The sequence below is a fragment of the Mesocricetus auratus genome, unplaced genomic scaffold (assembly GCF_017639785.1).
Source record: "Mesocricetus auratus isolate SY011 unplaced genomic scaffold, BCM_Maur_2.0 Super-Scaffold_100676, whole genome shotgun sequence".
NCBI classification, from domain to species: Eukaryota; Metazoa; Chordata; class Mammalia; order Rodentia; family Cricetidae; genus Mesocricetus; species Mesocricetus auratus.
This window is the reverse complement of record NW_024429266.1, coordinates 69522182-69534553: the sequence shown is the minus strand read 5'-3', so window position 1 is coordinate 69534553 and position 12372 is coordinate 69522182. Positions and strand designations below refer to the sequence as shown.

Genomic DNA, 12372 nt, shown 5'->3' with positions numbered 1-12372 from the left:
GCTGTGCACACGCGCGCGCGAGCGCGCGCACGCACGCACACACACACACACACACACACACACACACACACACACACACAGAGCATTTCCAGGTTGGTCACCTCAGCCCTCATACCCACACAAATTATACAACTGCAGCCTCCAGCCTCACTGGCGCTATCCTATTGACATCCATGGCCAAGGCAGCCCCCTTTGCATACCCACAGCACCCCAGCCTGCTCTCCAGTCCTGATCCATTAGGATCCCCAGTCCCCAGGAGCACATAGACTGTGCTTCTCCTAGACTCCTCATCAAGGCTCCCTACCTGACCCCTCCTTCTTAACCTGGTAGATTTGATGGTGTCTGCCCCCACCTGCCTCCCTAACATCCCAGGGAACCACGGAGACACCACTTATCCAGCTCTACTCTGCATTTGTCTACCAGACCAGAGTCGTTCCCCGGAAGCCCATGGGGCTCTCGACTTTTGGAAATTCCTGTTTGCTTATCATTGTAACTCAGTTACTATAACTATTCCCATTTTAGTTTAGTTTGGTTTGTTACTTTATATTTGAAACGGGGTCTAATATAGCTCGAGTTAACTTCAGACTTGCTGTGTAGCCAAGGATGACTTTGAACTCCTTATCCTTCAGCCTCCACTTTCCACATCCTGAGGTCCAGGCTTGCACCACATGCTGGCTTCCGTGGTGCTAAGGATGGAATCCAGGGCTTTGTGCATGCTTGGCAAGGTCTCTACCCACCAGGCTACACTCCCAGCCCTGCAATCAGCTCACATCTCAGTCCATCTCTTCCAGGAAGCCCCCCCACACTCATGGTGACAGGTATTACCCCAGCAGGTACAGACATCTTCATGAAGGCCATCTGTCCCAGGGGATACGCAGGTCCGCAGTTGTTTGCCGGTCTCTCTGATGAAACCAGTGCCTGTAACAATAGCCATGAGGCTCTTCTTCAGACTTCCATCAAATCCAGTGGCTTTCAGCTGATCCCTTCTGGTATCCCACTGACAACAGGGTAAGCACAAAGACAATAGCTCAGGACTACCCCTTGACCTTCCTTACCTACCATGTAAACATCAAACACACAGTCCGGGGGGGCCTGTTCTCCAAGTTAGGAGGCTCCAGGAGCCAGGGCTGAGGCAGGGAGGCCACAGTGAACACCAGCAAGGATGCCAGCCTCACCTCCAAAAGATACTGCCTGTGACTCCAAGGACAGCAGGTCAGTGACCAGCAGGGAAGGAACTGCAAATGCCCCGGATCTCACTGGCCAGTCACCAGGAGGTCAGTAATTTGCCTCCCCACTCTGGATTCTGTCTCCCCCACCCGCCTCCAAACCTGAACTTGGACATTATGTGGCTATTTGGTAAGTCTCTCTAGGGCCCTCTTCATCAGGGATACCTTGGGGACGGGTACCAGCCACGCTGCAGACTTGCTGCAAGGCACCTGGCACAGTGTTCCCCTGGCTGGCCACCTGACAGGAAGTGAGTGTATAAACCCCAACCCCGGGAGCAGGGACTTTCCTGTCTGTCTTAGTGATCAACTTGGGCCATTTCTGCTCACTTCTCCTGTGAAGGGCAATTCATGGTAGGAACCTTTCCCCCTTCACTGGGAATCTCATGACTAGGCGATGCGCCAAGAGCGTTCTGGGTAATTTTGCTTCTGGGGTGCCGGCCCCCATCTTGTCCCATGCTACTAGGCTAAGTCAGGGCCCTTGCCTGAGGAGTGTTAGAGAACTCAGCCGATTCTGAGCAGGTCCTTTTCATGGGAACATCTGAAGCTTCTAATTAATTACCAGAGTGACATATAGTCATTATAGAAAAAAAAGATTGGCAAAACACAGGCAAACAAAACCAAAATAAAATATGATAAACACCACTTGCAGTTCCACCAACTATATGTGTCTACTGCTGGCACCCTGGAATAGCTTGAAAAAATGTGTGTGTGTGTGTGTGTGTGTGTGTGTGTGTGTGTGTGTCTGAGAGAGAGAGGGGGGAGAGAGAACAGGAGGGAGGAAGGGAGGGAGAGAGGGAAGGAGGGAGGGAATGAGGGAGGGAAATGACAGAGACAGAGACAGAGACAGAGAGAATGTGTGTGCATGCTCATGTCCTAGCATACGTATAGCTGTTAGAAGACCTTGCAACTTGCAAGAGTTCATGCTCTCCTTCCACCAGGCGGGCCCTTGGGCCGTGAATCTTAGCAGCAAGTTTCTTTGTGTACTGAGCCATCTTCCCATCCTATCCACCTTCTTTTTTTACAACAAATCCTCTCAGCAAACCTGGAGCTTGCCACCGGTTCGGGTACGTTAGCTGGTTAAGAAGCCCCAGGGATCCTCCTGCCCCTGCCTCCTGAGAACGAGACTGCAGACGCACACCAGCACAGCCGGCTTTGCTTTGTGGATTCTTCAGACTGGAGTCTTTATCCATCAAGCGCTTTGCTGGTGTGCATCTCCCCAGCCCTTGTTTCTATGCTTCATACTTTATAAGCATAAAAGTGTCATGACATCGTTCTGATGCCTGCTAACTGATGTGGTTCACCAACCTTTACACACCCCTCACATTTCTAATAACTAACAGATCCTGGCATGCAATATCCCCTTATGTTTTTGGCAGATCCCTGTGTTGAACAATGTGTCTATTTCTATTTTTTTCACACAATATTCTACAACTAACTTTGCAGCTCTTTCTCTGTGTTTCTCCCACCCCATCCCTTTAGAGCTGAATTAAGACACTTGAGACCCCTGAGCTCTGGAAATATTTGTCACTCTCTCCCAGTAAGGTGCATAGTTAAATACACCAAGCTCCTGTCTTCCCTGATGTCATGTTTAAAGTCCGGACTGAGTGTCTCTAACTCCCAAATCAAAATCCTGAAATGCTTTGAAACTGAAAGCTTTGAGCACTGACATGACGTCACAAGTGGGAAATGGCACACCATAAGACAGTAGAAAAGACTGTCAAGGATTTCAGGCTTCATGCATGCTGCGTGTGAAGTGTGACCATGTCCCCAGCAGACATCTTGCTCTGACCCCAGGGAACACCCTGAGCAAACAGCAGATTTCTCATCTGCTTCTAGGTTCTAACCCATAGAACTGGGAGCAACACAAAATGCTGATTGTGCCACCAAGCTTTGAACATGGCCCTGTGTGACCTTGAGGACCTTGTTTCAAAGCCTGCCCATCCTTCCTCTTCCTCCTCCCGAGATTCCAGTCATCATAGAACCTGGCCTTTCTTTGTGGTATTTAATCTGCTGGCTGGACTCCTTGTCTTCGTCATCTCCAGCCTTGGAGTCAGATCAGCCCTTAGCAAAACACTCACCATGCAGCAAAATACCTACTGTGTGACCTGCTCTTGGCACAGAGTTTGGCCATTCACAGAAAGCACAACTAAATGAAATTTATTCATTGTTCCCATATGTTGAGTGACTTTTACTGGGGATATGAGAACAAATATCTGTTCACCCAATAATTGTCACCTGAATAGGACAGTGCCCAGTTTCTTGTCTCAATGTTGTACGTGTGTTTCCAATAGCAAAATGTTTATTGCACATATAATAGGGAGTGATATCTAAAATACTTCACAACTGGTATGACACAGACACCAAACCACCAGGAGGGGTACTCTCATAAAGCCAAATGAGGCCGTGCACCATCTGCTGGGTTCCTTCAGTAAGGGATCCTGGAACAAATCAAAGCATGTCTCGGGGAAAGACCAAAATTTCCAGAGCAACAAGGATGCTTGAGCACCTCATAGAGGCATGTAGCCACATCATGGGGCCCTGGCAAATGCACACCTGCACTTGGAGTTTCCTGGGCTCAGCATGACAAACCAGGGATGGAATCTCACCTACAGAAGATGTCCACTGCATCCTCAAAGAGGACTGTGAGTCAGGGACTACTAGCATGGTTTGTTAAAGTGAGGTCACTAAGGCACAGTTATCCTATATCAACTAAATGGTTTATACCACCGTAGTATCCAAAGCTTGCCTCTGGGACCTGGTGCTGCATAGCCAGTCACATATGGACTCACCAAGCATCTGATCACTAGAAGCATTCCCTAGTTTGCCAGCACCAAACCTCCACAGAGGTGGGTGGGGTCAAATGAGTACAATCTTTCTCAGCCCAGGACTAGTTGAGATTCTGATAGAACAAGGCGTGACTGTTGTAATTTAAGAAAAGCAGTGCTCAAGAGAAAGATGCCATGCAACAGGGTTCAAGTGGAGGGGTTTTTATTAGGGAAAGGGATCAGAAGAGGGGAAAGGGGAAGGGGTAGACCAGCATCAGGGACAGGAGCAGCAGGAGAGAGGAAAGAGGGACACACACACACACACACAGAGAGAGAGAGAGAGAGAGAGAGAGAGAGAGAGAGAGGGACAGAGATAGAGAGAGAGAGACAGAGAGAGAGAGAGAGAGAGAGAGAGAGAGAGAGAGAGAGAGAGAGAGAGAGAGAGAGAGAGGAACAGACAGACAGAGAGAGGGAGAGAAAGAAAGATGAAGGGAGGAAGAAAGGAAGAGGGTAGGTAGGCAGGGCCCTTTTAAAAGGGAACATAGTGAATGTGCACAGGTGGTGCTCTTAGTGGCTGCAGCTGGGGGTGTATCCTTTCAGAACCCCAAGGACAGGCCAGTGCAGATGCCTGAATACTAACAATGACCTCAGGTCACATTCCAGACCGCTCCCCTTTGCTGTTCTCCCCAGTCTTGGAGCCAGCAGAGAATCCCACGAAAGGAGGCTGCCAGCCATCCACCAAACCCAGCAACAGGACCCCAGGCATAGTTTCCAAGTGCAGGAGTCTTTAGAAGAAACAGGCCTCCTGTGATTCTTCACTTTGTCATCAAGCAGCGGTGGTATAAAGATGTCACCTCCCTGAGATCACACCTGACCTTTCTAACCTAGTATTCAGGTAAGTGTGTGTGTCTGAGTGTGTGTGTGTGTGTGTGTGTGTGTGTGTGTGTGTGTGTGTGTGTGTTCCTGTGTCAGGTGCACGTACAGTGTGTGTGTTTGAAGACCAGCGGGTGACATTGGTGTTTTCCTCTATAGCAGTGGTCCTCACTCTTCCTAATGCTGTGACACCTCATGCTGTGGTGACCCCCAACCATAAAAGTATTTTCATTGCTACTTCGTAACTGCAATGTTGCTACTGTTATGAGTCATCATGTAAACATCAGTGTTTTTAATGGTCTTAGGTGACCCCTGTGAAAAGATCGTTTGACCCACATATTGAGAAGCACTGCTTTTTAGGTTCTTTCTCTCTGTCTCTCTGTCTCTGTCTCTCTGTCTCTGTCTCTCTCTCACTCTGTGTGTGTGTGTGTGTGTGTGTGTGTGTGTGTGCCCGCGCGCGCATATGTGTTTGAGAGCATGCAGACTTGTGTTTGCTTGTGTGGTATGGAGGACAGAGGTCACCCTCAGGTGTCATTCCTCAAGTGCCAGATAGCTTGTTCTATGAGATAGGGTCTTTTCATTGACCTGGAACTGACCGATTAGGCTAGACCGGCTGGCCATTGAGTCCCAAGGATCTCACTGTCTCTGCATCCCAGGACAGGATTATACGTGCAAGCCACCATGCCTGGCTTTTTTCTTTTCATGTGGGTGCTGGGGCTTGAACTCAGATTCTTGTGGTTGCACAGCAAACACTTCACAGCCTGTGCCATCTCTACAGCCTCCTTTGCATTTTACTCGATATAATTTGGGTACCCAGAAGCTTTCGTCCAGGAGAAACATTTGTGCTGGATGATATCAGCCTAATTAAGGGCTCCGTTTTGGGGGCCTGGTTGCTTCCCCCAGCTCCTAACTCCTGCCAAGCCCTACTGGCCCCAGGGCAGGCCAGCTACCTGCACATGTGGGCTCCGGAGCCCTGGGCACCAGTGTGCCCTGCCCCCGCCATGATTGATATCTTGATTAGGCGCCAGGAGCTGGCGGGCCAGGTGTTACCTCGGCCTGGGCTGGAGGCAGCAAGCTTTACTAGGCCAGCCCTGAAAGGCACAAGCATGTTCTGCGGTAGCAATGAGCCTTTGTTTGCCTTGGCAGCGCTGTGGCCTCCCTGGGGCCGGCCCCATAAAGGGTTTCTGTTCGGGCTGGAGGACTCATTGTCGAAAAATTGTCCCTCAAAAAATTAGCATGGTACAGTGGAGAAAGCAGAACGCCCGGCAAATGACAGCTGCTGGCCCCAGACAAGGGCCAGAGAGAGGAGTTTTGCAAGGTGCAGCATCCCAAAGGCACCTGTCAACACTGGCCTGGAGTGGTCCGAGGGGTGGCAGGGCAAAAGCAGGTAAGGAAAGGTGAGGGGTGAGAATTTGGGACCCTGGACCCCTTCACGTGGGTTAAGGGGATGTCAGATGGAGGTTCGAGAGGGGTCCCTCAGTGAGCTGCAGTTGGTGCTGACTTGAAGAAAGGTGATTGGGTGGCAGTGATGTAAGAGATGGGGCAAGAGGAGGGAGGGAGGGAGAGAGAGAGAGAGAGAGAGAGAGAGAGAGAGAGAGAGAGAGAGAGAGAGAGAGAGAGAGAGAGAGAGAATCCTAAAGGTTATGTGGTTAATTGAACATCAACAGCCACAGATACAATTATGCCCCTTTGTGTCTTTCTCCCAGTGTGTTGATGGATAAGTAACTAGATTAAAGGAGCCGGGAACCCGGGTTGGAAGGGCCAGGCAGTGGGGGGGAGATCCCTTCTGAATGGTGACCCAGGGCTCCCGCAGACCCCAGCAAGGAGGGAAAACAGTCAATTAGAGAGGAGAGAAAAGATGGAGAGAGCTGGGTTTAGCATTTGCATAAAGGCTGGGGCCCTGAGGCTGCCACCCTTCATGAGCGGTGAGAAGCAATGATTCCCCAGGGAGAGGCTGCAGTGTTACATGCGGGTGAGATACATGGTAATTGTTGAGCATCTCAACCCAAAGCCTGAGTGTTGTACCCACTACGTATAAAGCAGGGGTAAGAGTGACCGGGCCAACATACAGGACGTGTGTGCACATGAGCTAGTGTGTGCATGCATGTCCATTGATGTGAGTAATCTTACCAGCAAGGTTATTTCCAGTGGGTTGCACCTGTGTGGCTTGTCCTGGCCTAATTTCCTTGTTGAGAAATGTGCAGATTTGAGAAGGTGTACACCTGAGCATATCTGAGCATAGCTGGGCAGGAAGTATGGAGCTGACTGACTCCATCCCACCAGCAAAAAAGGCTAGCACCTCAAGATTCCCTCGGGCTCTCATTCATGAGCCTTGACCTAAAACTGAGCCCAGGCTCACGAGCCGCTGAATTGTGTCCCCCAAATTGTCCTGCATCATCAAGCTACCATTTCTGTGGCGTCCCTGCTCCAAGACCAGCCCCAGCTAAGTTTCTCCTTTCTTTAAAGTTTTTCTGTCTTTTTTTTTTTGTATGTGTATTTTTAAAAACCTGGTCTCATGTATCCAAGGCTGGCCTAAACTTATTACTATGTAGCCAAATACGACCTGAATTTCATGTGTGGGGGTGAGGCGTGGTATGTGTGTGTATTTGTGTAAGTGAGTACACATGTGCATGCAAGCCTGTACACGGTATGCTGTGCATATAGAGACAGAGACTTATGTTGTATGTCTTCCTCAGTTGTCCGTGTGTTTTGAGTCAGGGTTCCACACTGATCCCAGAGATCATCAATTCTACCAGACTGGCAGGCAATGAGCTCCAGGTTAGCTCCGATCTTTGCCTTATGCTTGGGACGGTTAGGGTCATCTCCCTGGCTGCAACTTTGAACTTCTGATCCTTTGACCTCTGCCTCCCCAGCGATGGGATTACTGGCATGCACCACCACACCTGGTTTATATATGCATGCTCCAACCCTGGGATTCGAACATGCTACAAGCATCTACCAATTGAGCTCTATCTCCCACCCGTAATACCCTTCTTTCTGAATAAGCAAGGAAAAGATACCAAGGAATCGAGAATCTGAGCCATCAAAGGTTAAATGCTAACCCCTAGCTTTGTGACTCAGCCCACAGGACTACACTGCCAGAGATGACGGCCAGATCCAAAGTTAAGACTGTTTTAAGGGTTGAGTGAGGTCCTGTGTGGAGGGAGAGGAGAGGGGCGTCTGTATGTCCTGGCCCGCCTGGGACAATCTCATGTGATACCTGTAGCCCCAGCATAATTATCCACGGTGCCCTACACTCTCAGAAGTGTCCCAGTTTGGATGATGAATTCTATGGCTGTCCCAAATATAAGTGGGGCTGCAAGGAGTGTTTTTCCCATCTCTGCGTCTTTGCCCTCTGTATTTGTTAAAAATCTTTCTGTGTGTGTGTGATGTACATGTATCCACGTGTGTGAGTCAGGCACACGTGTGCCAGGGTGCATGGATGGAGGTCAGAGGACTGCCTCTCCAGTGTTACTTTCTGTGTGTGTGTGATGTACATGTATCCACGTGTGTGAGTCAGGCACACGTGTGCAGGGTGCATGGATGGAGGTCAGAGGACTGCCTCTCCAGTGTTACTTTCTGTGTGTGTGTGTGTGTGATGTACATGTATCCACATGTGTGAGTCAGGCACACGTGTGCAGGGTGCATGGATGGAGGTCAGAGGACTGCCTCTCCAGTGTTACTCCACATCTTCCTTCTTGTTTTGAGATAGGCTCTCGTTTTTTTGTGGTTGGGTCACTGTGTACCCCAGGCCCGTGAGCTCCTGAGATCTCCTGTCTCTGCCTCCTGCTTCAACTCAGAAGCACAGGGATCACAGGTGTGCCCTACCTCATCTGGATTTACGAGCCTTCTAGGGATCCGAACCCAGGTCCTCGTGCTTGCACAGCAAGCACTTTACCCAGCGAGCTGCCTCCTCAGCCCTTAGTGTTTTCACTGTGGTATCACTTCAAGGCTCCATTATGCCATGACCTCCTGAGAGGCCATCCTGGAGCCAGTGGGATTCCTTCTTCTCCACCCTCTCCATGTCACAGGACTCCTAAATATACAACAGATGCTGGATGACTTGGTGCCTACCCAAGAGCAGACTGGCCTCCCAGATTCTGGGTGCGGGCACCTACTCTCTGCCCGCTGGCTTTAGAGCAGAAGCTTCTAGACTTGGGGTGACTCATGGATGTGGGAATCTATGGAGAAACAGAAGCGGAGGGCCATGTTTATCAACTGTTCATCGCAAGCAGTTCTTAGTGCTTGCCAGGACTCACTCTTCTGCTGCAAATATAAAGCCCCCCCCCCAATCCAGGTCTGATATTTCCACATTGCCCTGGCTCATCTTTTCACCTAATGGCCAGACAGCCCCCCTCCACGTCCTGGGCTCTAGGTAACCAGGATGTGCTGCAGTCCAAGCTGATGATGTACTTGTCATTCGATGTGGCCAACTGAGTGTGCTCATTTGTCTATGTTCACATAACTGTCAAGTGACTGTCAATGGCATGCCATGGCACAGTCCCTTCATCTCAGCACTCGGGATGTAGAGGCAGGCAGATCTTATGAGTTCAAGGCCAGCCTGGTCTAGATAATGAGTTCTAAGACAGCCAGGGCTACATAATAGAGAGACCCTGTCTCAAATAAATAAGGAAGGAAAAAAGGAATTAAAGGACGAAGATATCAATTTTTAAATGCAAAATTGCTTTAGAAAGTTCTATCTAAAGTGCACTAGACCCATGTGGAAACACACAGAAAGTGGCCCCAGGGAGGGACAGGAGATCTTTGGAGTAATTTCTACCTCACTCCATATAAAGGAGAGGAGTTTTGCTGAAGCCTTTTCTTACAATGGTACATTGTTGAAAATGCTTTTCTATCAGATTTAAATGTTTGGAACTATCCCATTGACAAGAGCATATTGTTAAAACTTTTAAGTAAAGAGTAATACATAGTTTTAAAAAAAAAGGCAGCCAAGGCAGGTGAGGAAACTCAATGGATAAAGACGCTTGCTATACAAACCTGACAACATGACTTCAAGCTTGCCATACAAACCTGACAACATGACTTCAATGAATTTACATGTAAACGTGGAAACAGAGAGTTGACTCTGCAAAGCTGTCCTCCAAGCTCTCACATTTCCCATGGCTTGTGTACCCCACCCCATATACATACACATCCCTCTCACACATTCATGATGGTAATAATTTTAAAGTCACACAGAAGAACTTATAAATTGAAGATCTTTGGGGAGATTTTAAAAAGCAAGCAAAAGTAAATCATATGTGAAATATCAGGTAAAAGAGAAATTTGGGGGCTGGCAAGATGGCTGAGAGAGCAAAAGAGCTTGCAGCCAAGCCTGACAATTTGAGTTTGATCCCTGAAACACACATGGTAGGAGAGAACCAACTACCTTCCTACAGCCCTCTGAGTTCCATATGACACAAATAATAAAAAGGGAAGAGAAAAGGAAGCCCCTGGAAGCTAGAAGACAATAGAGCAAAATTCTGGGAGGCATTCTATGTAGGCAAACTAATCAACTAGAATAAAGTTGAGAATTCTGAGGGTTCTTATAAATATACCCTTTCTCAGAAGGCTACTAGGGAAAGGGTTCCCCCCAAATGAAAGACAGGAAAGACAGGCAGAAGGAACGGAAGCTCAAAGAAGAGACATGGCTGAAAGTTATTCCGGATAGAACTGGACTCAGGAGATCCCCCCATCTAACCACAACAACAGGAAGACTCAGCTTAAAATGACAGTTTGATTATTAGTTAGCAACAAATGGAAACGAAAGGCAATTGTTAATTTTGTAGAAAAAAAGAGGTGTTGGAGACAAATAATAATCAGGGAGATGTCTTAGCAAAGAAAAAGCTGGATGTAGTGGTGTGTGCTTGTAACTCCCCCACTGGAAAGGCCGAGATGGGAGGGTCCCCGTCTAAGCCAGCCGACTCAGTTAGATGCAGGTAACACTGAGAGATGTGTTTCAAAAGAGAGAGAGCAACTAAGCCAGACCCCTGAAGTTCACCTCTGACCTTCACCAGCACACACACACACACACACACACACACACACACACACACACACACAAACAGTCATAGCTTTAAGGCCCTGATGTGAATATTTGCCAATTTCTCACCATTTAGAAGTTAGCCAAAGCTCTTTGTCGGAACTATGCTTCCCAGGGTGGCAGGGGAGGGGACAGCATCTCACCGTGCAGTCCAGGCAGGACTTGGGGTCTGAAGTGTAAGCTCTGAAGGGTTACAGGTGCACACCACTACATGAGCTGAAAGGGTCTTATGGGTTACAGGTGCACACCACTACATGAGCTGAAAGGGTCTTATGGGTTACAGGTGCACACCACTACATGAGCTGAAAGGGTCTTATGGGTTACAGGTGCACACCACTACATGAGCTGAAAGGGTCTTATGGGTTACAGGTGCACACCACTACATGAGCTGAAAGGGTCTTATGGGTTACAGGTGCACACCACTACATGAGCTGAAAGGGTCTTATGGGTTACAGGTGCACACCACTACATGAGCTGAAAGGGTCTTATGGGTTACAGGTGCACACCACTACATGAGCTGAAAGGGTCTTATGGGTTACAGGTGCACACCACTACATGAGCTGAAAGGGTCTTATGGGTTACAGGTGCACACCACTACATGAGCTGAAAGGGTCTTATGGGTTACAGGTGCACACCACTACATGAGCTGAAAGGGTCTTATGGGTTACAGGTGCACACCACTACATGAGCTGAAAGGGTCTTATGGGTTACAGGTGCACACCACTACATGAGCTGAAAGGGTCTTATGGGTTACAGGTGCACACCACTACATGAGCTGAAAGGGTCTTATGGGTTACAGGTGCACACCACTACATGAGCTGAAAGGGTCTTATGGGTTACAGGTGCACACCACTACATGAGCTGAAAGGGTCTTATGGGGTTACAGGTGCACACCACTACATGAGCTGAAAGGGTCTTATGAGTTACAGGTGCACACCACTACATGAGCTGAAAGGGTCTTATGGGTTACAGGTGCACACCACTACATGAGCTGAAAGGGTCTTATGGGGTTACAGGTGCACACCACTACATGAGCTGAAAGGGTCTTATGGGGTTCAGTTTCCACTTCCGCCTTTACATGGGTTCTGGGCCTCACACTCAGGTCATCAGTCTCTCGTGGCAAGCGGTTTACCTGCTGAGCCATCTCCTCAGTCACTAAGATTTTCTACTCTAAGAGGAGATCAACAGATTGGTTGGTGTGCCGTGTGAGGTGTGACTTGGGCCGTGTGCTCTGAGAAAGACGGGGTGGGGGGGTTGGGGGGCACACACTCTTGACTAGTGAGGGGCCCTGAGACTCAGGAGCCAGTTTCTCCAGACTCTGCCTTCTGCTGTGCTCAGCTGACAGCTTTCTCTCTTCCGAGGTAAAGGACAACTTGCAGGAGTCACGTTTTTTTTTTTTTCCTTCTATCACGTGGGCCCCGGGGATTGAACTCAGGTTGTCAGTCTTAGCAGCAAGTGCCCTTAA

At 48.9% G+C, this 12372-nt stretch overlaps 1 long non-coding RNA gene across 1 annotated transcript; it reads right to left on the bottom strand.

The window, feature by feature from the left end:
* Window positions 1-546: 546 nt before the first annotated feature.
* LOC121137021 lies at window positions 547-11198 on the bottom strand. The gene is made up of 2 exons (XR_005874227.1): window positions 10977-11198; window positions 547-997 (listed from the first exon to the last, which is right to left on the bottom strand). It is a non-coding gene; the product is annotated as an uncharacterized LOC121137021 (long non-coding RNA).
* Between the last annotated feature and the right edge of the window lie 1174 nt (window positions 11199-12372).